The 21,554-nt window shown below is 34.1% G+C and overlaps 1 long non-coding RNA gene across 1 annotated transcript in view; it reads left to right on the forward strand.

The window, feature by feature from the left end:
• The first annotated feature begins 543 nt into the window (after positions 1-543).
• The window catches only part of LOC128085730 (uncharacterized), a 388,537-nt gene continuing 367,526 nt past the window's right edge, over positions 544-21,554 (forward strand). The window contains exon 1 of the long non-coding RNA XR_008209067.1: positions 544-595. This is a non-coding gene — a long non-coding RNA (uncharacterized LOC128085730). The remainder of the gene's footprint in view (positions 596-21,554) is intronic.

The following is a 21,554-nucleotide window of genomic DNA, read 5'->3' on the forward strand; positions in this document are numbered from 1 at the left end:
ACAAATAGAAAAGTGTGAATTTTTATACCAATTTATATGTTCTGTACTTATTTTACTAGTATACTAGTAAATGAAACCATATAGAATAATGGGGGAAAAAAATAGTAGGACTAGCTGGCATGGAAATGTAACAGCATTGGGAGAGAAGGGAAATAAATAAGAGACCGAAGTCTCAGTTATGAATGAAAGGGGAGAAAACAGTGATATTTGCCAACTGTTCCTGCTGGTAATAGATAGTAGCTGCTGAGAAAATGAAACACTGTTTTGTTTTGTTGGTCATGGTTTTTTTTCTCTTCATATTTTAATTCATAAAGCAGTTACTAATCTTGTTCATTAGAGCTGCCAGCTGGAGTCATGTGCCTAGCTCTTGCTTAGAAGTGCTGTACTGTCTACATTAAATCAGGGACTATTGAAACTGTTTTCTGTTTTGCGTTCTTAAAATGGTTGGAACTTGATTCCAAAACATGTAACTTTGGAAAAGTATGGATATGATTCATGCTGTAAGTATTTCACTTAGATCTACTCCTAAGTATAGGATTTGGGTTGTTTTTTTTTTTTTTTTTTTTTTTTTTTTTTTTTTTTTTTTTTTGTTGTTGTTGTTGTCTTTTTGCAGATTTTTAGCAGTGTGACATCTTTAAAAATCAGACATTTTATCAACAGCACAGAGTCCTGCAGAAGATAAATTGGTACAACTCATTTAAGGATTTTATTTTGTATTCTGATGTGAGTGCTCAGACTACTCAACTGGGAGGTTAAGGACTGCTGAGATATACTTCAGTATCTCTTTCAGCTCAACTGCTGTTGCTAGCTGCTGAATTTGCTACCATATAATACAACAAGGCAGAGAAGGGCAAGAATTACTGCTCAGATTCCCATTTTATTGCCTCATTAGTGTAGTGGTACTTCATGGCCACAGAAAGAGAATAAAGGTTAATGCTTTGAGAAGCTAGTGATTTACGCTTCCACAGCATAAAAAATGAGATGATTAGTTAGTCTCAAGTTCACTGTATTGCACTGAAACATTTATTTTATCATGAGAATACACTGCCAATGAAAGTCTTAAAATTCCAATGCTGTTTAAATGATTGAATTGTTGCTTAAGTCAATATCAGAACATTACCACATTGAGTCCAATGTATTTTCTGGGCACATTGAGAAAAATAAATAAATAAATAGGAAATATTGACAATGAATTAAGAACTTTAAAACAAACAAACAAACAAACAAAAACTTCTTACACTGATGCAAGTTAGCTTAATTTAAAATTCAGTGATGTTCGTCCAGAAAATCTGGATTTTAGACTATACTGCTGCTATATCTTTAGTGTGAACTGAAAAGACACTTCCTCAAACTCCTTAATCTTTTGTATCTTTTCCATGTTAGAATGTGATTTTGAAATATTCTAAAAACATATATACATCATATTCTACTGTAGACTTTTGTCTCCTTTTTAAGGGATAAAATCTCTTAGTTTGACTAATATGTAAGAAGACATTAGGAATGCCATCAATCATTCTTAAATGCAGCTGTCCAAAACTATTAAGTTATTTATGAAGGTGCTATCTATAGGTACTAAAAAAATGTAGACACTGCCAGACTCCGATTCTTTTATCTTCAAATCCTAGCTGATCCAAAAATGAAATGAATCACCTTCTTCATGAGCTTGTCTCTCTTACTAAACGTAGAGAGACCCAGAGCAAGCTTCATTCAGATGTTAAATACATTGGTGGATACAGGTAAAAAGATTTTCATCTTCAAGCAACAAATGTTCCTCCCTGGAAAGCTGCAAAGACTCTGTTACTTATTTGGAGTTTGTAATTTACAAAGGCTGTTTTAAATCCAAATCAATTCCATAACAACTAAACAGAGATGTAGATAGATAGTATTAAAAAAAGTATGGAAAACATTCAAAATCAAGTTAGTGAATTGCAGTATAGATGTTCCAAGACAACTTAGCCATGTTAAAAGCTTGACATGGAGGTGTAAGAATTGAGATATTTACTGATATTCCTTACTGAGGTGTAAGAAATCTATTTCACTCTGTGACTTTACTTCACACGTAATAAATTAGTAAATACCTAGATGCTCAGTGCGTTGGGAATATTATCTCCAGAGAACAGAGAAAAGTCTTTTGAGGATGTGCTTGCTAATTGAATCAATAAAATCCATCATTGTCACCTTGTACTCTTGGTTTTCTGCTTTCCAAAAAGTACTGTTGGTTATTTTGTATCAGTGAGAGTTTAAGATGTTGATTGAATGAATATATGATAAACATGCATATATACATGTGTCTGTATGCGTGTCTACATGTATGTCTCTGTATATGAATCTCATCATTCATTTGTTGAAAAATCACTCATCATATTCTTAATTATACACATCATAATATCATCTAGTAAACAATTCAGTCTTCTCTGTATTAGGCTTATTCTATATACAGTCCTGATGTGAATGGAATTAAAGTCTAGGGCCAAGGAAACCGAAGTTATTTATCTAACATAAATTAACCCCTTAAGAGACCTCTTTAGTCAATGGAGAGAGAAAGGTATTTCCAGAGGAAAATTACTCCTTACTTTTCCTGAAATGTCAGGGAAGAGAGCATCTTCTGCAGGCACTTCTCTCTATTGCCTGTCATAGAGAGCTCAACAGCTACTTCAAGTCAGATTAGCTGAGGTTGGTCTAAACTTTTAAATTCCACAAAAAATCTTCCAGATTCAAATCTCTCTGCTACTATTTTCCTTCAATTCTTTCTTCTTCTAAGGCCTTGGTCTGTTTACTAAGAATAGCATGAGCAGCTTTTTCGTATACATCTGATTACATCTACAAAGATGAGATTTAAGCTTTGCTGGTGCTCTTATCAGTTCTGGAAACAAAACAGTCTTGGAAGGTCTTGGATCAAAAACCTTAGACCCTGAAGTCAGCAGTTAATCACAGGGTGCTTCCACTGCTGGTAGTTTTTAAAGTTCTGGTTCACTCTTGACTCAGAAGGAGCAGTGAGACCTACAAAAAGACTAACACCTAGTGTTTTGCATGAAAACCTGCCATGTAAACATTCGAGATCAGGCCAGACCTCGTCCTTACTAGCTTCTCTGAGGTGGCACTTTTGTGGCACTTATTGATTTGGCCTATCAAAACCAATCCCTTTGCCAGCTATGGTTAGAATTTGGACTGCTAAGTGAGATTTCTGAAGTTCAAAACAAAGAGCTATATTGTTTGACTTAAAGTAGCCTCTTTATGATAGCGGGTCAAACTGCAGCCAGTCATTAGAAAACAATCTAGTCATAAAAAGATGGGGTAATCATTCTGGGTAAGGTTTCAAACAAACTTAAGGGAGTCTCTCAGCAACCTTGAAAAATGAATGGAAGCTGGAGACCTGTTTCTTGAGGAAACTTTGAACTTCAAGCTTAAGTTATAGTATGAGTATTATCCAGCCCTTACATGGGACACTGAAAAGGCTTTCTTTCTCTTTTCTCTTTCCCAATTATGTCAAATTGAAAGTACAAGGACCTGAAGTGCATTTACACCAAAGCAATTTTCCACTAACTTAGCCATATAAAGCATCTTTGTAGTAGGTATAAACAAGAGTTATGCTCTCTTTAAGACTCATTTCCAACACCTGCATGATGTGAAACAATCTTTGTGAAAATGAGATTCAGGTCTACAATTTCCAGAGGGCAGTCATACTGTACTGTTCAGATCTGCTGCAGCAGAAGCAAGGATGTTTCTGGTAAAAGCACCAGAGTTGCTTCCCTACCCAAAATAATCACAGAATGGTCAGGTTGGAAGGGACCTCAAGGATTATGAATCTCCAATCCCTCTGCTACAGGCAGGGCCACCAAACTCCAGATTTAATACTAGACCAGGCTGCCCAGGGTCCCATCCAACCTGGCCTTGAATGAGCAGCTTGATCCTTCTATACCTTTCCATACTCCAGTCTACCTGAGAATATTACATTACTGTCCAGGATAGCCTTTTCAATCTTTAAGAGAGCTCTTGATTCTAATGAATGAAAAGAACTAGACAGAAAATAGAGAAGGGGGACTTTATGAGGTACTTGGGTATGCTTTCTCAAAAAAAGTTATAAAAGTTGAAGAAAAAACGTAACTCATGTAACAATTTCCTTATTTTCTTAAAATGGAATTACTGGAGTAGATGCTTTTAGGACAGTATTCATAATTCTGATATTTATTATATCTTTTATATTCTTTTTAGAAACCCAGAGTGTTTTAGGAAACAGTTGATCCAAGTGGGGTATTTTACCTCTTTTGAAGATATACCATCTGGAATAAGGGAACAAACTGAGATTTTAGCTTTGTTTTTAAAGGGAAATTTCTTTACATTATGACTCATCAGATCAAGCTGATTTTTCTGTTATCATGCTTTACTTTTAAGTAGTAATTTTATTTTAAATTCCACGACAATACATCTGGGTTGCATTCTGGAAATGAAGCTGATCTGAAAATTTAACCTGAGGCATTTAGGCAACAAAGATACTGTTCCCCTTTTATTTGAAAGTGGTGAACTTCAGTGTACTGTATTGGCCCACAGTGGTACTATAAAAAGCCTATAAGCATTTCAATAATTTCATCTAATTAATTTTCCTGAAATTTCCAAGACATAGGTACAGAGTTACATATTTATCTTTTGTAATTGAATGACAATTAGAAACAGCTTGAACAAGTTTCCCACAAAGGTTTGAAAGCATCACTTGCAGAGGTGGACTTAAAAAATCTTTTCTCAGGTTCCAATATAATCAAAGATTCCTCTTGTCTCTCCTACAATTATGAAGAAATGTGTCCTTTTAATTGACCCTCTTTCATGAATAAAAATAAGCTCTGTGACCTCCTCATGTATCTGCACTGTGCAGCTTTTGAATGTTCTGAGAAAATCACTGAATTTCCCCAAAGTTTTGAAAATATCTCAGCCTGTCATGAGAGTGCTTGACCTTTGCCAGTAGCCCACGTACTCAATGCATCACCTCACTGCCTTCCTGACATGCATACAAGTGTATGTCTTTATATTTCCTTTTCCAATTACTCACAAACTAATTTAAACTGTTTTGAAAGTGCTTTTTTTTACTATTATTTTCCCAAATGGCAAGTGTATTAGCTAAGACTGTCAGCATGGCTGCCAGCTCCCTGAAGCAAGCCTAGCATGCTGTGACCTCATGCACACAACATGCAGGATTGACTATGAAGTGGGCTCCCAGTAAATAGATGTGAAGCCTGGATCCTATCTCAGCAGCCTTGGTAAGCACGTTTTATGATAAACTTTATCTCATTAGGAGAGAGAAGGGAGAAATCTTGGTCCAAGTCCAACTCTAGAGCTTGTGCTAAGACTGAACTTTTCAGCTCTCCAAGTCTGCCACATTAAATTAGGGAGAATAAAGCTGTTTGATTGCCTGATTATTTATAACATCACAGGAAACCTGGAATGACTTATTGAAGATGGAAATAGTTCTCTTTCCTCAGAAATGGATCCCTCTTTGCCAAGATACACAGTGACTGACTGTAAGAGTGGTGCGCAAATACCTTCCACACCAAAGGTTACTAAAATATATCCAGCCTTGTTTATCAGCACATTCATGATATGCATGCATCCACACTGTATTACCCAAAAAGAGATTCAGGGAATAATGTTTTGAAAGGTAGGAATGGATTTGAAAATGCCGCAACAAAAATAAAAGGAAAAAGGAAAAAGGCCTGGTGCTGTGAACCAATCTTTTTCAATGCTTTTGACTCAGAAAATAATAGTATCCCATTTTTTGGACAGGTTTTTAAGTAGCACATGACATTTAAAATGGAAGTGTGCATAGTGAGTGAGGTGTACAACATGTGTCTTCATAGCAGAGTAATTTTAGTTGTGGTAATTATCTGGTAAATAAATCAAAAGGAAAGTCTTTAAGGGAAATACAGAAGTCATAATCTAATTTTAATGATGAAATAAAATTGATTCACCCCTTTCCAAAAATTTCCCATATTGCATCTTCTTGCATTTCAAAAAAACTATTTCAAAAAATAGAGATTTGGATCTCTGCACAACTTTGACCTCATTATTTGATTGCAATATCAGTTGCAATCTGTTTGCAAGCCTGTAGGGTTTAAAAAAAATGAGAGAAATAGGATGCTAACTGGAATATCAGAAAGATTATATTAGCTAAGGATCTTATTATTCTCTTGTTACATGTAAATTATCCTTTCTGAACTATGTGTAAAAATAAAATGATTATTGTCTTGTCTTGCCACTGTATCCCTTGTTTCATTTACAGGTAGCTTTGTGAAACAGAAATCTTGTTCAGAGTTGTCATGTTCATTATAATCTCTGTGAATAAAATAAACAAAGCAAAGTATTCGTGTCACTTTGACTTTTCCTGCTGAAGACAGTAAAGATAGGGAAAGCTTGTAAAATTTATAGCAGAAGATGACTGATCCTCTATTTTTATGCTTCATCTGTCAAGTAGAGATTTTTTGGAACTATACAAATCACTCGTGGATGCGGTACTTCAAAATTAGATGCAAATTGCAGGAGTGGAATCAGCAGTACAGTGTGGGACATGCAAACTCTCCAGTGTAGCTCTCAAACATGACTCATGTCAGCCAATATGTTAGGATGTAGAATGTCTAAGCTACACATTGGAAAATGACAAAGATTCCCATGAATTTAGGTTCTTATCCATAGCCCAATTTTGGTTCTAAGGAAGTAAGATTTGCAACCAAAATGATTTACCTGCATTTCTCTGCCTAAGTTATATGAAGTGTCAGCAATGACAACTGTCTCCTGCTTCTCTTTCAGAAGAAAGGCAGTGAGAAAGGGGAGGAGGAGGTGATATTGCTTAAAACATTTTGCATAACAGTCTTGCTATGAAAATACTTGCTGTCTTTTCTTGACCTATTTTCAAATGAAAGTGACTGTGGGAGTTATGCAATGTTCAGAAGTTGATGCTGTCATTATGCATGAAGTAAGCAGACAGCACACCTACTAAACATGGCCATTGTATGAATGTAGTGCAAGAGGACACTGTTATGCATCCCAGAAGGTCTGTGAGGGGAAGAAGTGCCTCTAGACATTACATTCATCTGAAAGGGTGACATATTTGGATGTGTGCAGTGACAAACTTATGGAAACTTATGCTTATGGACTTTCATATGGAGTTATTTGAGATTCTGGATTTCAGTGTTTAAACTATAATTTTATGGTGGATGCCCACTGCTTCTGCATAAGAATTTCTGGTGACTTTATTTTTTTGGAATTTCCAAATAACACTCACATGTAACAGAGGAGAAATAAAAATTTGATCTGAGAAAATTATTTTTACTCTGTACTCTCAAAATAGAAAATAATCTTAAATGAGACTAGATTCTATCCAATAGGACATTTGTGAGTTTAACTTTGATATGCTTCTGTACATCTTGTTTTTTCTTTATTTGTTTCTTTGTTTTAAGTTTATTTTATATTTTCAAGTGCTGCACATTATCTAAGAAGTATCACTTTGTAAGTAAGTAATCACAAGTATTACCTTTGTAAGGTAAAAAGTAGAGTTATACTGTCCTGAGATATGTTGAGGAAGCATACTGATAAGAAGGATGCCCAGAATAGCACGTGGAGAAATGTAAAAGCATTTCTGGCCTTCTCTCTATATTAAGAATGATCTCACGTAAGCCAGGAACATTGTTAATTTCTTTATGACTTTTTAAAAGCCTGTAAGAACAAAGAATAAATCCATTAGTGTTAGCTTTGGATACCTCAGTAGTAACAACAACAACAACAAAAATAAATAAAAAAAAAAACCAGGCAGGCATACATACAAATTTCTTTCCCCCAAAAGGGGTGACTGATTTCCTGTCATGTTTCCTCAGTGTAATTGCCATAACTGTACAAAGTTGAACATCTTCATTGAACATATAATCTAAGTTGTTTTTTTCTTTTATTTTTTCTCAGTGTGCTATTGAAGCCTTGCAATGTTATTAAGAGCAATTTGAGTACATTTTATTCTTCATCACATATTCAGATCTCAAAGATCTCACTCTTTTCAGCTTATGCATTTGCTCATGGTTGGCAGTCTCCAGCAGACAGCAGATGCCGAAACAAATAAATGTGAGAATATGTTATTGCAAGTGATTGAGTTATCCTAGTTTAATGAGTTGACACAAGCAGAAATCACTTGTGATTTCCTCTGTCCATCCTATGAGAGCTAAATGCTGAGTATGAATAGGCATGAGTGTTATAAAAGGCAGAGAAGGACTTTGTCTTCCTTGCCCATTTTTTTTAAGAACAATCATAAGTATGAGGAAAACTCTTGATCTTTCTTTAAGGTGTGGCTCTACTGATGTTCTGTCAAATCTGTGGATAATCAATCTACAGAAATAAGTAAGGTAAATGGACACTTTCTGTTAAAAAAAAAAAAAAAAAAAACACAAAAAAAACAAAAAAAACAAAAATAACTTATTTAAGACAGTCTTTAACTCTTAAGAAATTATAGAGATTTATATGCATAAGTATATATTCATACTTGCTTTCAGTGTTGAGTTTTTTAATTCCAGCTGACCTTTATTTTACCATGTCTTAAAGGATTCAGAAAACTCTACTTTCACCATACTTCCTGATCAACTGTGATTCTCTGGTGTATTGCTTGGGTCAGAGGAGGACATTCCTTTCAGTGCTCTCCTACTTCTGCACAGATTATCAGAAATCTTTATATGAAATATGTAGTTCTTTTTAGATATTCAGTAGATTAGGAAGAAAACAGAGTGAAGTTAATTATATTTTTCTTATTTACTACATTATGCATTTCTGAAGCTAGAGAACCATGTCAGTAGCTAAACTGAGGAAATACAAAATATACAGTATAAAAATTGATGTCAATGAGTACACAATTAATATATCCTTAAAATGATACATTTAATCACCCCCACTGTATTGCTTTTCATTTTTTTCCACCTTCTGTTGCAGTCATCAGTCTTTGTCTACTTCTAAAGAGATATAAAGTAAGGATAAGCAAGAGCTGAATCTGTGCTGACGATGCTGTAGGATGGCACATTTACACTGTGTAAATGTCAACAAATTTCTTTATTACTTTTTTCTTACAGTGACAATCTTGTTAATAAAGGCAATGGCTTTGTTAGGAACTCTGTGCAGGCTTATACTAAATTTGTTTCTAATTATCTGACACAATTGCCATATCAGAGTGTGCTATGCATGCCAGTACTACAGAGTTTGTGAGAAGAGGCACATTCTGGATTTAGAATGGAAAAAGCAGCTAAGGAGTTCACCACTAGGCAGGGGTGTGAAAGCTTCACTTACAAGTTGTTTTTTCCCACTGTGTTCTCCCTGCAGCTGATGTAGTAATCGAGACATAATAGTTTGCTTACAGGCAGTCAATTAGGCACCTACAGCTACTCCACAGGGTATAGATTTTACATGAGTGACTTGTGCATAAATAAAAGGAATTACTGCATATTTTGCTCTAACATTCTCTATTCCTAAACACCAGCACAGTATTTATTTCAAATCTTGTCACGCTGATGTAGAAGGTCTTTGATCCTTCGGAATTGTATTGGTTGAAGCTGGTACAGCACTGTAAGGTTTTGAAGGGATGTCCCCACTGGAGGTGCTTTTAAAGAAAGAACAATTCTTATGACCATTCATGAAAAATGAAAGTAAAATATCCTGTTAACCTTCTCACATGAGAACAAAGAATCGACAAATTATTCAAAAATAAAGACTGACAGGCAATGTCCCTACTTTCCCTGAGCAGTTGAACTGAATACATATAGTCAGATGCAGTGAGAAAGAAACTATATGACATCCTAGAAACACTGTGTTAAGTATTTTCTGATCCATGTATATGTACTTAGATACATATTAAAGGATATATGTAGAAAAATAGCAATATAGATATGAAAATCAGGTAAAGCATATAAAACATTTTATTTTGAAATAAGAAAGAATTACAAATAAATTCAGAAACACTCAATAGGTTGCTTAACTCCTGAAATTCCTCTTGTCATTTTTTACTAATTTTTTCCTACTCGTAAGTATCTTCTTCACATAATAGACATTAATTTCTTCCCTTCCCCCCTCACTCCAATCTATACATTCCAGTTATTGTGCTCTCTTATCAGTGCTTTTCCCTCTTCTCCCCGCCTCCACTTCCTTCCCCTCCTTTCCCTCATCCTTCTACCTCTGCAGATTTTAAATGGAATGTGGGTGGGATTGATTTTAAGTGCAGGCGGACAGACAGCAGGAAAAGGCTGTATATACAAATGTGTCCCATGTGTCCTAACATGTCCTTGCCCTGCAAATGGTCACACTTGTATTGACAGGATGATGAACTTCAGCCCAGAGTCAGTGCCCACAATAAGGCAATGATGTCATTGACTCAGTTCCACCACAGACTGTTGTGGAAGAATGAACAGAGTTATGATGCTACAACAAGCACTTGCAAAAAAATTTAATTTTGTAGGAAGATCTTTTCAAGTAATAGAAATTGCACTTGTTTTTCTCGCATTTTTCAATATTTAATATATTTAATGTATTTATTTATAAATGCTGTCATTCACTTTTCTAGCACTATGTAAACAAATATATATAAATACATAGTGCCTGCTAATAGACATTGGAGGATATTTTAAGGAGTAATAAGCATCTCTAGATCATAAAAACCTTGTTTGACTACAAAACTTCAGATCTTGACATAGTATACATATTATTATTGCACATATATGTGCCAGATTTCATAAAAGCCTGCCAGTCGCCTCACACTCATCCTGCTGTTGGCCTTCCCCCCAAGGAGAAGTGAGGTTTTATAATATCCAGTGTACAGTAAAAAATACTTATGAGAACTTTGATACAGAATTATATATTGAAGTTGGTATATATTTATATTTAACTATATATGTTGTACACACACACAAATATATATTGTATAGTTATTCAAGGATAATGGAAGATAACAACATGAAAGGGGTGATGTAGCAAATGTTCTTCCAAGACTGGATTGCATTTTGTGATCTATTACTTAATGCATTTATTAATTTTTAATCAGACTAGATTTTATCTACAGAGATATTACCATTATTTAACTTGAACATTCTTTAATAAAGCGTTTTTGTGGTTTGGGTTTGTTTGGGTTTGGAGGGTTTTTTTTTGTTTTTTTTTTTGTTTTTTTTTTTATTTTATTTTTATTTTTATTTTTAGTAAACGATAGCTATTTTATGATTTCTTATGGATTTTGTAACAGGTCAGTTCAGAAAGAGACATGGTATGGAAAAGGCTAATAGTGCTGTACTGCAATCTAGAAAGAGTGTGTTGGTTGTAAAAGTTATTAATTAATGTTATTAATGGCCTCCAGGATGCTTTTGAGTAAGCTCAAAACATAAGCTTTCACTTTTCTATGCATGTCATAGCTATTGTGGAGGGTACATAGTGCATAAACTTGATTTGCACTTATGATATAACAGCTTTGATTGAATCTCCATGCCATGGTTGCCTGGAATGGACTGCATTTCCACAGACCTAGATGACAACACTTATCTCATTTGCTTACAAAGCACTTTAAGGCCTTAATTACTAAGATGCACCAGTGTCCTGCTCCAATACTCCTCTGGTCCTCACAAAGGGCAGCACATGTCCATCAAATTCAGACCAGCCTAGATAAAGAAAGAAGCACTGGTGCACTTTAAGCCTTTTCAAGGAAAAGACTTATTGTTTGTACTGTTAGCTTAGGAGTAGTATTTCAATACATGCAGACACAGCTGGAGACTGGCAAAACAAACAGAAAGAGGCAGTCATATGGTAAAATAAAGCCATTCTTGCAACTACAAAAGAGCAGCATGTAAGGATATTGTATGGACACAGCTCTGAATACAGTCACTTTTAGCTAATGGTCCCTTGGCTGTCAGGGTGATGGGTTTAGAGCTGCTGTAAGAAGAGAGAACATTGTGACAGTGACTGTCAACTTAAGGGTCAATAAGACAGCAAGACATGCTGGAAATATATTTCCACACAATTAATTAAAAGAAAAAAGAAAATCAAAACTTTTCTTTTTTTTCTGTACATTCAAGTATACAGTAATTATACACTATATATAATGTGTATACTCTAAATTTGTAAATTATATAGCTTTATTATGTAACAATGTCAGCAACTTCATACATCTTTATCTGAAGATGATTTTCCATCTCAAGAGCCTTTTGAGCAAACCATTCCAGCATGCACAATCTATAAGAACAGATCCAGCTGCAATAACAATCTGAAGGACAGTCTTTCTGCTGTGTTAGAAATCATCTGCCAGAATTTTCTCAGTTAGAATGAAATTTCTGTTATCTGTTTAAAAAAAACGTTTGTTGTTTATACATTATATTTTATAAATTTTTAGAAGCATCTAAAGGGTCAAGTGACTTTGTGGATGAAATTCAAAATTCCATACCAAGACTCAAAATTGTTTCAGCTGGAAACAATATCAGCTAAATATTCCTGATTTAAATGTGAGAAAGCAACAAGTTTTATCAAAGATTTTAGATTTTTAGTTTTTAACTGAACTGGAAAATATATATGGAAAACACCACCTGAACCTTCTGTCTCACACAGATTTTCCTTAATGCCATCCACTAGAGAAATCATAGGTCAATGTACTACCAATCTTAATGGACAAGGGCGAATTCAAACTTTTCCACAGTTTCAATTTTTTTTTTTAGTGAAAAAAACAAACAAACAAACAAACAAAAAACAACCAACCAACCAAACAAAAAAGCTAGAATCAACCAACCAACCAAAAAAAAAACCAACCTGGACAGATGTGAATTTTAGATCCAGACACTCCATCTTCTCTTAAACTATTTCCCAGTCCATTGTATTCTGAAATAGGAAATCAAAACAGACATCCTTTCTGGAGAAAAGTCCAAGCAGAACCAGACTGGCTGACATAATTCACATGTATCCAATGCACACCAGACTTGTTCCATGCCAGCTTCATTAACAGTTTGGCGTGCATTCTATGGTGGCATCATTTCAAGGGATGGAGAGTCATAGGAAAGTTTTTGTGCTTCATTCTGCCTCCTGAAATGACTTTACTTAAGGGATCAGGGCAGAGGCTTCCTGGAGTTTCCTTTAATTGTTTGTGGAGAGCTATGTTGCAGATACTGAACAGATCAGGCCTCACCAGGACAGATAACTTTACTGTTTATTTTGACATTCTATTTTTAAATTTAAACATATAGTCCACCCATTGTATTTAATTCCGCTGTGGTTAGGCTGCGGGTAATAGCTGTCCTCAGGTCAGATGCAGTGGGTTATAAGCATAGACTATTAACAACCAAAGTTTTTTGACAGCTCAATTATCAGTAGGGGTACTTTTGAACCCAGGTGATTGCACAACAGCTGCACTTCAGTTGTGGATTAACTTAGCTTTTTACACTGTTCAGAGCTGAATTTTTTAATTTGTTTAGGCTGTAATCTAAATGCACAATTTCATTGTCAGCTACATTTCATGGGACTGATGATTAGAAATGAGTATGTGAAGTCTACTTTACACAGTCAATATACCATCAGAAAGGCTAGAAGACAGCATAATAGGAGATACTACTGCTGTATCCTTCCTTAAGGTGTTTAGAAAATTTCTTGCAACAGATAAAACAGATTAAACAATAAAGTGAAGGATATCTTTTTTCTTTAATCTCAGTCTTGGAGCAAGTTTTAAATGTCTGGGATTTTACTTCAAACTTTGGCTTTGCAGTCTTTCTGTTTTTTGTCAGCTGTCTTTTCAGTGCAGTATCATTAGGGCAATAGTTATGTAATCCAGTTTAAAATCACATGAAGAAAAGATTGAGAAAAAAAAAAAAGCAATACACACAAAAAAGGGTCAAAATTTCACCACTTCAGATAACAGGTACTCATAGAAACATTTTTTGCTCATGATATCATATCCCCCTAGTATTACCTTAATTTTTTTGAGGGATTTGGCCAACATCCCAAACAATGATAATCCACGTTTACTAGCATCCAGCAGGTGTCAAATGTGATTTGAAGTACTTACTAAATATGTAAGACCCTAATCTTGCTTTTTTTTTCCATGGATGTTCCACCATCACAGCACTTCAGAATGGTTCTTGTCATAACTCTTTGGCTTTCCCACATGAGCCTGTCATCAGTCCTGTGTTTCCAGCAAGCTTTACGCTTGAAAGAAGAATATGGAAAGAAATACTTACTTGAAGTTTGAACTGATTCTGAAAGAGATGACAACAATAATTTTTGTTCTAAGCATTGTCTGTCTTTGAAATGCAGTTGCTGAATTACACTGACAATTGATCTCCTTAAAACTGTAGAAAAGCTGGAAAGTGAAGTGGTAATATTTACGACACTGTTCAGTTTTTCATGTGATTTTTCATCATTTAGCCTAATAAGCAGAGCAGAGCATGTTGTAATCGTCTGCAGATCCTAAAGTGTATTAACAAAGACATCATCACCTAAATGTACATGGCTATTTAGCCTATGGGGCAGAAAAAAAACAGAGGAAATTTCTACCTTTGCTCCACAGGATTATTTTGCACAATAGTTAGTCTTAGAAAAAAAGAGTGTGTAAGCTGGTATGTCTGCTCTGACATATCAATAATAAAAAGGAGTTTTTTCTCTAGCTTGTGATAATACAGGTGAAATCTGCATTTATTGTAGGTCAAAGGAAGACTGCTGTGATTTATGTTCCTATGCTGCTTTAATGTTTATATCATGGTACTCACATGATCTCATTTGTTATTTGTGAATGGACCTTTGTAATATCTCTGAATTTACCTATCAGTTACAGAGAAAGAAATATTAAGTCTCCTTAAGTAGTAAACCATTTTCAGCAACTTTTTTAAAGTGAAAAAAGCCTCAAGGATTCTACATCTATGCAGGAAATTCTGTGCACAAACTTCAGTGTTAAGTTTTTTTTTTTTTTTTTTTCCAATTCTGTTTCAGGAATAACGCTTCAATACTCTACTTACATATTTATGCTTTTTTCAAATAATCATACATATCTCCTTTGGCTTTCAACTCTCAGGCCTGATGAACTGCAACTTGGCAAAGCAGTTTCCACTTTAAAATACATCTCTTCCTGATGGTATTGTGATGTGTCAGGTCAGCAGGAGGAGCTCTTACATTGAGCGATAACAAACAATTAGAAGTTGGCCAGTCATTCCTGTAGTAGATGGATGCGGAGGGGGGTTGAGAAGAGAGGGTAGGGGGAGGGAAGCTGGAAGTCTCCAACCTAATGAGTTACATTTTATAATATACTTAGTAAGTTTTAGTCACTCAAATCCTTTAGGATAGTAGAGTGATTTTATTTCTACTATGAACTTTGCTTAGAGTTTATCCTCAAGAAAGATTCAGTCTGAAGACTAGACATAATTAGTTCTGGTTATACATGTATGTAAATGAAATACGTAAGGAGAAAAAATAATGGAAAAAATAACTTTATTAAGGAGCTCTGTAAATGTTTTTTTCAGTTAATAACTCCAACTTTTTGGATAACACTCTGTTTTATAAAATAGAATTTGGAGTGAATATAACAAACAAATAAAATAATTTCTATAATAAAAGGAAAAAAAAATGGAGGTAAACAATGCTAAGGCAACTATTTCACCCCAAGAAAATGAAACTAAGTAGAAAGTAGTAATTGCTTAGAAATTACTCATATTGAAATTTTTGTATGCCAGGTATTCTCTGCAATCCTGAATCATACTTTCTGCTCATTTTATGCTAGTTTCATTGAAGAAAAATACTATTTCCGTTTTCCATGTTACATTCAAGGTTTATATTGGAAACAAGTATGAGCCCTCTTTAGAATAAGAACCTTCTGTTACTTTTTCCATAAGCGTTTTTTTTTGCTTTTTCCTTTTAACTCTGTAATTCTTTCATATGGTTTTATTAAGTGTGTGAAAAGGTAGGCAGGCTGCCCAGGTCCTAGAAATTAAAGTTCCTTAAGCAGCTTAGGTGGTTGCATGAAATTCAGAACCTCGACAGCTAAGAAAGAATATATGATGGGATGGTCTTTTTAAATTTTTTAATTTTTTTTTATTTTTTAAATTATTTTAATTTTTTTTAGTTTGAACCATGTAAAACATTGTCTGATGCTTTAGTTGACCTCATGGAATCCCAGTGTAGTATATGCTGTCATTTTCCTATTATTTCACTTGTGCATACATGTAAATGCCTAAGACTGGCCCAAAATTACCAGTTGGAGAGATCTAAACACATTTTAAATGGTTGTGAACAATGGTTTCTGAATCCCTCTTGTTTGTTTGTTTGTTTTCCTTGGCTCAAAGCTCACTTTGTGAGGCGTTTTTGGTGAGAAGACTCTAACTGACATCTGTAAATTATCTATGGGGCTGTGGTGGGTGTAACCATGCCAGAATACTTTTGCTTATGATTTTAAAGATAAGTAAAAATGAGACAAACAGTCTTTTTCGGGGGGAAAGGGATAAGGGGGTGGCTTGAAGGAGCTGGCCACTGCAAAAAGCAATAATGCTTGGCAATGAAAGCACCACTGGCTTATCTGTTGGGCCAGGTGTGTCATGCTAACACAGACAAAGGAAGAAAAAAAAAAAAAAAGAAACTGAGAAGCAGGGGATAAAATGTCCCCACTAAAAGAAGTACTTTGGAGAGGAACTCCCTAAGAAAAGAAACCACTTGGAGAGGAATTCCTGAAGAGAAAAAAAAACACTCAGGAAAGAATCCCCTGGGGCATGCTATGGTGCAAAGTTTCCTAGCTTTTCCATCCTCCGTGAGTTCCTAGGACCAATGGACAAATTAGGAGCAATGCTGGAATCTTGGTGGTGGCCATCTCTCTGACTTTCTACAAAGATTTCTTGCATTTACTTCCTATCTCTTTTCTTTCACCCATCTTCCCTTCCCCATCACCCTAAGCAGCTAGGATTTGTAATAACCTGGTCAGGCAAACATTTGACCTGGTGTGTCTTAATCTCTCTATCAGGTATACCATAGAGTAAAGAATCTTCACTCCCTCCAATAACTGAAGCGAGACAATGGCAAATAATCATGGCCACAGACTTATTTTTATGGAATTCCATGTGGGCTGATACATTTATTCTGATGAGTATCCTTTTTATTTAACAAAAGAATTTACACTGATTGCATGATTTATGATACCAAGTTCAATATGAGATCTAGATTGTAGACAATAAATTACTGAAGTAGGAATTCTGATTTAATGTTTTATTTATTTATTACATTTATAAAATAGTTGTATATGCATGGAACAAAAAATATGTCTCTACTAGCAGAGGCATGAAAATAATGACTTTTTAAGTTCATATCATTGGGTTACTCTGTTTTGTTTCTTTTTTTTTTAAAATCTGATTTCTGTATTTATGTGATTAAGCTTTTACATGTCTATTGCTCAGTTGCAAAACTTGCATAACCTATATTCTGTTATGATCTCTTTTGATTTTTGAAGCTGTAGCACTTCATGGGCTGCATTACTGAACTGCAGACCTGTTCTATATTACAATTTGTTTCACACAATTAATGAAACTGATAAATAGTATTGAGAATGAAGATAATGGCAATGTAAAAAAGCAACACAACTATTTTGTATGCCATTGATCATCATTCATTCCACCAAAGTGTCCACATTTTAGTTATTTGCTTTTCAAATATCCTAAAGGCAATGAATGAATTTTAACTGGCTTCCCTCTCATCTCTTAGCATCCCATCATCTTTTTGTGATTCAAATAAAAGTTAGAATGATCACTTAACTTGCTTTGTATTCTTATTATGCAGTGCAGGGAAGGATAGAGATCCTTGTCCTCACAGAATATATATAATAACAATGTGGATGTCATTAAATAAGATTCTTAGACAGACTGTAAAAAGTAATTGATTCTTTGGTATTCATTACAGCCTCTTACAGAAACAGAATTAAGTGTTACACATCATGAGAATAGCTGCAGAACTTATCCAAACTTTCTCTGAGAAAATACATACCAAAGAGAAAACAGAATCTAATGGGAAAGAAACATTACCAATATTTTATCCATGTAGTTCAAAGGTAAATTTTCAACAGCAAATACTGCATGCAACCTATTATGTTTATTCTTATATGTTACATATAGCTCCATCCAGCTTATGCATAATACATGAAGCCATACTTATTCACATAGAAGTGTGAGTCTAGTGAATGATATTAAAACCGAAAACACAGTTGTTTTCATAAAACCTCATGCAGATTCACTTAAGAAATTAATTCAGAAAAAAACCCCACACCTCTTTATTGATTACTACCTCTTTACAAAACTCAATCACTCAGGACATTGTGAATTCTTGAGTAATTTAAAAATGAGACATCTTTTTATCTACAGGGCTAGATTTAAAATTAAAAGTTCATTAACTAACAGTAAGACTATTAAAATTTTCCTTATACTAGAAATTTCTTATCAATTTCTAAAAGAAATCTTACAGAAAGCTGTTAAAGAACTGAGATGTGACTCTCCGGTCAGTGGAACTGAGCTACTTACCTCTGTAAAATAAGCTACTTCAGCAAGAGCAGTTGTAAATTTGGATTGAATTTGAAACTACTTTTGTCTGAATCAAAATATTTATGTTGCAGTAATGTCACAATACTTCATTTTTGCATTTTGTCAATGAAGAGTGTTGACATTTTTGAGACATTAAAGTCCTGTGAAGACAGACAAGGCTAAGCAAAGGCAAGATTCATATAACAACTGGAGGGAGTAATTAACTCTTTTTCTATCAAACTGCCCATGTCTCAAGATATGAAATAGATAATGAGGTGGCTTTGTGTCTTTTTACAAGATCTCCTCATTTATAAAGGAAAATCAGGATTAAAAGTCCAAACATACAGGATGAAAATCTTTGCTAAATATCGACGGGCTGAGAATTTATCATTAGAGTTTTGAAAAGAGAATAAAAATAGACTGTGTTTGATTTGACAGCAAAATAGCAGCCAAGGTATATACAAGTTATGACATAGTTAAAACAAAAAGTTAGATGGATTTATTATTAATTATATCAGTAGACATGTACAAAGATTCAACAATAAAATGTGGTAAAATGCAATTAGAAGAGGTGTATATTTTCTTATTTAGAAGTAGTTTGGTGTGTACTGAGGATCTGGACAAAATAAACATGCAGTATAATCATATAATACAGGTCATTATGCATTGCTCTTTTTTCAACGACAGGAAACTTTCTTTTCCATCCTTCCTAAGCTTTTGAATGTTGGAATACATAATTTGCCTTATTTTCACTTGCATGACACTAATTTTAAATATTGCTTTTAGTAAAACCATGGAAATATTTTGAGACGAAATGCCAAAACACAAAATACATACAAAGTTTCAGTATCCAATTTCATTAATACATGATAATCTAGTTTAGAATGGTTCGGAATTACATGTTAAAATGGACTGAAATTAAATTCCTTCTAAGTTTGGGGTATTTAATCTCAGTCATTGGAGGTGATTGGAGGCATTATGTAAAGTTCTAGTGAAATTCAGATGCAAGATTTCACCTGAACTTAATTACCCACTGCTGTAGCTACCTGCCTCACTTGAGATTGAGTTAGGTAGAAATCTCCATTTCAAAACTAACAAAGAAGTTAAAGTGACTATATTGATCAAAAATAATAATTCCCCTCCTCCAAAGAAAAATTGCTAATTTAATATTCTATATTTTCATAGAGGAAAAACTTGATGATTGTATGGAATTTCACTTACTGCTTTTGAGTTTGTTTAAAATTGAAAGCTTGAAGTTGAACTCGGCAATAGGAAATACCATATGAATGGGAAAAAAAAAAGGAATTTTCTTCCCTCCAAACAGAGAATGTTGGCTATTGGGTGAGCTATAAAAGGCCCCAATCATTTTAATTCCTATGAACTGAAAATAGACAGAAAGATGCGGAAGGTTGATAACACAGATGTGCTAAACTCTTAGTCAGTCCAGAGTAGGTTCAGATAAAACCTATTTTTATTCCAAAAAATAATCTTGAAAAGACAGAATTGATTGAAAGCATTTTTGATAACATTTCTTCAAAGCAGTATCAGTAAGGAAGCAATTTTATAATATTAACAATCTTATCATTTCTGTAAATCTTTTTAATTCAAGTAAGCAAAAAATAGTAAATAGCACACAGAGGTGTTCTACTGTAGTTGAAATCACCGGTAAAGCTAACTGACTTCAGTAGCTGAAAATTGAAAAGCTGAAAGTTTTCAGACTAAGCAGAAGCCTTTATTATGAACCCATTTTGTTAAGTCAGTGTGACAATAAGAAGATTATGAATGGATAATAAAAGATCTGGAAAAGTACACAAAAGTAGGAAGAACTTGCTGCTGTATGCAGCCAAAGCAAACAGTGTCTATCTATTGAGCTAGTGAAGACTCATACTCATTTAAGATAGAACATCAATAACAAAAAACAAAACAGAACAAAACAAAACACCATTATTAATACAACAAATGTAATAGCTGATGAATTCCCTTGAAACTCTATTGAATAGGTCAACTCACTCTACTGAAGAAGGCAAGAAAATGGTCAGTAGCTGAGTAAAGCCAAAGGCTGACACTGTGATGGATGTCCAGATGGCCCTACCACAAGAAGAATAACATGTTCTCAGCAGTAGAACACAATCCCAAAGTAAAAACATATTGACCCAGTCTGCAAAAGAAAATGGAGAACAAGCCAGTTTAAACTGAAGGCCCTCACATTTATTTTTATATTCTACTTTTGATACATTCAGTGATTCACTCTACAGAGGAAAACGAACATCAATAAAAATGAGCGCTATGTAAGTTCCTTTGCAAACTTTATTTCATTCCAACCCAAAGATATGTTAATAAGTATTCATTGATTATTTATATATGTATTTTTAAAAATGCATAAGTTTTATACTAAGCAATGTTCAAACATAGATCTCCACTTGAAATAAACAGTTTTGTTTCAAATGCAGTTTTGATGTATATGTGTTTTATTCTCTCAGGAATACAATCAGTTTGGGGAAAATAATTCTTCATTAAAAATATATAGACTCCTATTTTTTAGTGAAATATCCTATTTGTGAAGAAGAGATCATTTGAAGTTGACTTCTTAAACAATTTTTTTCTGTGCTGCTTTTTTTTTTTTTTCCAACCCTGTTTCTGTCTGTAAGTTTCTAATAAATTTTGAAATTTTTATTCAGTGCTTACTAAAAAAATACACAGGAAAGATTATAGTCTGGAATATTCTGGATTCTCTAATACTATAAAAATGTTAGATAAGCAGACAAGAAGAATGTGAGAAATAATAGCTTGATTTGAGATCTGCTAAAAATATTGTACCATCAAAAGTAAAATCAGAATTTAAAAAAAATCCAGATTATTTGGGGATATAGAAAGCATATTACTGTACTGTACTAGAGAATTAATGGACTTGTGAAAGAAGAATTCCAGGATGAAGGAATCAGAGAAGTTAGAACAGTTGCAGGCAAATAAAATGTCAAGTACATTGCTGAAGTTATTGTAGCAGAGATACACTTTAAAAAAACAAACAAACCAACAAACAAAAAC

The sequence above is a fragment of the Tympanuchus pallidicinctus genome, unplaced genomic scaffold (genome assembly GCF_026119805.1).
Source record: "Tympanuchus pallidicinctus isolate F22 unplaced genomic scaffold, pur_lepc_1.0 scaffold3, whole genome shotgun sequence".
Lineage (NCBI taxonomy): Eukaryota > Metazoa > Chordata > Aves > Galliformes > Phasianidae > Tympanuchus > Tympanuchus pallidicinctus.